Raw genomic sequence first — 5,458 nt, 5'->3', positions numbered from 1 at the left:
GGTTTTTAAACTTGCATTAACGGTTCTTATGGTTTCTAAAACTTACACGACTGGTCTTTGTGCTACATAAAATGACATTTTTGCCCTTTTTAATTTCTTTTATCTATTTATTTAATTAAAATCTTTCTCTCTCTCTCTCTCTCTCTCTCTCTCTCTCTCTCTATATATATATATATATATATATATATATATATATATATATATATATATATATATATATATATATATATTGTTAATACATGAAAGTGGCCCTTTAGGCTATCGAAAGTTAATGTGTTTCCGAGATGTATGGACTGTCCGAAGTTGAGAAGCTCCGAGAATACTATGTTTCCGAGGTTGAGAGAATGTCAGATGATCTGAAGACTTGTATTGTTTTGACTTTTTGTATTTGTCTTTTTCGTTGTAATATTTGTAGGAGACAAGATCAACCGCAATATATTTGTCAGGCTGTTGATCTGCAGTCCATGTTTGTAATTTTTGTCTCCTATGTCCTTATGCTCTTAGTCACTATAAATAGGAGCATCTCCATTTGTATTCCTTACGCCTTTATCAATAGAATACTCATATTTGTCATTCTCTCATTCTCGTTGTTCATTCTCTTTACTTTACTTTAATATTATCTTGCACTAAATACCTGGTTATCGTTCTTCAAGGCTCAGCTAGATCTAATCCAAACTTGACTGGAAATTTGTTTTTAGCCTCCATTTTTGTTGTTCATTCAAGGTTTAAGGATTTCAACTTTTTTCCTGCAATATCCTCGTGATATCATCCTTATAAATTTGTATCAGAGATTGAGTGGTTGTCCTTTGAATCTACAAGATCACATTATCATTGATTAAGAATTGTCACACCCCCGAACAGGAACGGCGGAAACGTCCGGGGACGAATGACTTCATCTTGTAATATCATAAGAAGTGTATATAAATGAAACATAGACAATCATCATCACTATACATAAAATATAACAACTTACATGGTTTGCATCATTGTATCCATTCATAAATTACATCCCAAAAATTAACAAGTGTATGGTGAAAACAAAATACAGCAATTTCCCAAAAGTCCAAAGCTACCAACCTGCTTAATGAGTTCTTGAGAATACAAGTTATTTTGAAAAGCGTCAACATATAAAATGTTGGTGAGTTCATAAGCATGTTTATATGAAAACTTTACGTTGGTTTGAAAACACCAGAAAATCCGATATTTTCTGTAAAAATAGTTTGTGAGTTTTGTTTCAAATCTTGTATTATAGCATGTGTATCCTTGTTTTATCTTATTTGAAAAATGTATAGAGAGTGATTCCCAGAAAATCCTGTATTTTCTGTGTCATGAGAAAATTGTGGTCTTAAACCCAAAGACCGGAGTGAGATGGATAGTATAAATAATCAACATAGTGTTTATACTTTGCAAAACTTATAATAGTTTTGTTATTCTCTACGTGAGTCGTTATAACCATACTAATATGACGGAGTGCCTGTCTTGATGTTCTTCAGGCGTCGGTTTCTAAGAAGACATTTGTCACCCTAGACTGGCCTGTCTAGCTGTAGCGAGCAACTCAGGTATGGGGTGTCAACCCCGTATAGATCTATACACAAATTCTTGTTCTCCCTCCAGGAGACTCTGGTTATAACTACAGGGCTTACGGTGTACACTAAGGTAGGTACAGTGAAGATGCGTCTCACAAGAGCCTTAACGAAATTTCTACGCGAATAGTGTGTTTCATTATTTTAGCGTTAAAATAATGTTACAAGTGTATATTTTTTAATATAACTCATAAATAGTAAAAATGTAATCATTTTTATCGGGAGTGTTGGGATAGTTCGTTGTTTCATCGTTGTTATTGTAACACCGTAATTTTTCAAACAAATTTTTCATTTAAAAATCGCATACTTTTCATAACATATTGTATAGAAATCTCGTTTATTCAAATTACAAAACACAACTCCATTAACAATCCAGGATCCTCAAGACATAACTCTTTCTCTGGTGTGTACAATCAAGCCGGTGCCTTCCCGCGATCCTCTGAGATACCTGAAACACATAACCCATAACACGGTAAGCACGAAGCTTAGTGAGTTCCCCAAAATACTGTTGGATTAGTGTCTAAGTCCATAACTATTTTGGTATGTACTTGACCCGATTATGAACATGGTCCTTTTGGGTTGCCTTCACCATAGCAATATGTAGGATGAATTAAGGAGAGAAAGGTTTAATTATGATTTATTAATATATTATGAGAATAATATATTAGAGGAGAAATCATATTGTTTAATTAATATTAGTCAAGAATTAATAAAGAATTAATTATATGGCTAAAAGAGATTAATTAAACTTAGGGGACTGGAATTGTAATTATAGGATAATTGCAATTGGGCTATGGATCACCTTGGAATAATAGGTTGGACGAATTCTATGGGGAAGCCCATTAGAAATCGTCCAAGGCATGTTCCAGAAGGGGTCCATGGGCTGCTTAGGGATTAAGCAGTCAAATTAGGGTTTCCTTGTTGGATAACCCTAATAGCCTAAGTATATAAGGAACCCTTGGGCACCAAGAACGTGGCTAACACTTGGATTAGGGTTTCCAGCCGTTTTTGATGCCTCTCCTCTCTTCTCTCATTCATCCAATTGCTTAGTGGTGTTTGTGACTCCATTAGAGGTGCAACACTTGAGGCACTAAGCATTCTGAAGCCAAGGATTGATTGTTATTACTATATAACCATCAAAGGTAAGATTTAAACCCTAATTTCAGTTATAGTTTATTAGATCTAGGGTTTATGGCTTTGGATTATCAATTGCATGTTCATTAGACAAACTAGATCCAAAGCTATTAGGGTTTGCATGTACACCATAGGATTGATGTATTGCTCGAAAACCATCAGTGGTATCAGAGCCTAGGGCTGTTTGTTTGATGTATTTGATGTTATAGTTGATTATTCATGCTTAAAATCGAAAATTTTTGGTTTCTGGGGACTGGACTCGCCGAGTCCACAGTGAACTCGACGAGTCCAAGCTAGACTCGACGAGTCAGAGTCGCAGATGGAGCAGATTTCGGGATTTTGACCTGTTTTGGCTGTGGATAATTGCCTAAAACGTTTTTTGTTAATAAAATCCGATTTTTATCAATATTTGGAGATTATCCTTGCCAAAATAGAAGATAATTGTCAAAAGTTAGATAATCTTTTGTTTTATTAGATAAAGATTGATTATTTGTAATTTAGATTTGAATTATCTTGTGAAAAAGTTTTAATTTTTCCCTTTAGGTTTTATAGTTTAAATTTGAACTTAAATGTTTTGTTTTTGAAATTTGAATAGTTAAACCCTAATGTTTTGAAAAGTTTCAAAAACTTGCCCTCAAGTTTTGGAATTTAAAATTTTTGATTAAAAGTTTAATTTTGAAAGATTTAAATTTTAAACCCTAATGTTTTGAAAAGTTCAAAACTTGCCCTCAAGTTTTGGAATTTAAAAGTTGATTAAAAGTTTAATTTTGAAATGTTAAATTCTAAAACCCTCGTATTTTTTAAAAAGGTTCAATTTACACCCTTATGGTTTTATTAGTTAATTAAAGTGTATAATTAAAAGAGAGTTAATAATTCCATAAAGTTTTGGTTTACTTTTAATTAAATTAAAAGTATAATTAATTAAATTAGACCACCTAGTATTTTAAAAGTTTAAAATACACCCTATACTATGTATATATGACATTAAAAGTCTAATATTATATATGTATGAGTAAACAGTCAGTCTTACCGTTAGTAGGCCTCATTCACGAAGCTGGTCTATAAGGGGTGTTTAAGGAAATTGCCTATAAAATGGCGATTGAATGGGTATCCACTCTTACCCACCGCACTCTTGACTGGTGGAGGGTCGTTATCCGAACGGGTAGGATAGGACGAAACCTTCCATTATAAGTATAATGAAGTACAAAGTAACTACATGCTTTTACAAATTCCCAAAATTCTAGTTACTTTAGGCAAAATGTGAAATTGTATGCTAATCCATGGAATTACACTTCGTACCCTTGTCAAACGTTAGTGGAGTGTGTGTGGTTAACCGGCACACTAATTTGGGGTTGACATTGGTAGTGAAGGGTGGCTCGATGTTTATCATAGATCAATGGAGCGTGTGTGGTTAACCGGCACATTGATTAGGTGGTAGTAGCATTGAGAGCACCGCGTAGGTTCGCATGGTTATTCACACCTTGTTTGTGATCCTCGGCATCCCAGTCGCAAATTTGAAGGGCATAATCGAGATTAAACATGCCATTGAAAAGTTCAATGAATCTCAAAAGACCTAGGAGTTTCAATTCATTTAAAACTTAAACTTCATTTTTGTTTTTCATGGTGGGAATTGGTAAATCGTCATTTACCTACCTTCAAATATTCTGCAACTAGATTACGGCATCCCTCTTCTAGGTTGCAGAATATTGTGTTGGGTCCTAGCCTTGATGTTTCATTTGGGTGTTACATCAAAGACTCTTATCAACTAACTTGAATTTTCTCCCGTTTTGTAGATGTATGAATCTTACAATGGTCTTCCCAAATCCTATGGAACAAGCTTTCCAAATGAAGATGACGTTCCACGATATGATCGAGGAACAAGAGATCATGCTTCACTTCCTCCACCTCCTCCAATTGTTCTCCCTAACCCATAAGTTCGAAGGCTTGAAAAGTTCAAGCTCACTTAAGCCCTTTTGGCAAGTAAACACGAAGATGGGAAACCTGTGTGTGCACACGTCTTACAGATGAAGTCACACATTGACATGTTAAGTATGTTGGGTGTCGAGATTTCAGGTGAGTTGGTTGTTGACTGGGTTCTTCAGTCACTTCCTGAATCATATAGTGAGTTCATAATAGAGTACTATATGATGGAACACGACGTGACCCTCATTGATCTCACCTATTTGCTAATAGCTGCTGAATCAGCAATGATTTGGCGTGCTGGTCAAGCAAATTTGTCTGGTGAATCAAACTTCAATGGACACTGGCAACATTAGAAGTCCAGAAAGGACTAAGCATGAGATTGTCCCATGTGCTGTGCCAAAGGAGTCCATTTGCTTTTATTGCCTAGAGAAGGGGCATTGGAGACGAAGCTGCCCAAACTACCTGAGAGATCTAAGAGATGGGAGAGTCAAGGAATATGGCTCTACTTCAGGTAAAATCCATTATCTAACTCTGTAAGTTCCTATTCTTTGATTCTTGATACATGATGTGATAAGATTACATTTTGATGTTTTGTAGGATCGAAGAAAAGAGAGGAAGCTTAAGGAAGAAGCGCACTGAATCTGATCATGAAGAAACGGATTTCAATCGCATGGATTCAAAGATCAGATTTTTGAGCTACTAATCTAGAGTTAGATAGAATGATAAGAAATATGAAATAGCATAGTTTTTCAGTTGAATTGCATTGTAAGGACAAATTTTTACGCAATAAAATAAATTTTGATTTTGTCTTATTTATT

The sequence above is a fragment of the Lactuca virosa genome, chromosome 7, assembly GCF_052849685.1.
Source record: "Lactuca virosa cultivar CGN04683 chromosome 7, Lactuca_virosa_CGN04683_v6, whole genome shotgun sequence".
Classification (NCBI taxonomy): domain Eukaryota; kingdom Viridiplantae; phylum Streptophyta; class Magnoliopsida; order Asterales; family Asteraceae; genus Lactuca; species Lactuca virosa.
Note: the sequence above shows the minus strand (reverse complement) of the source record.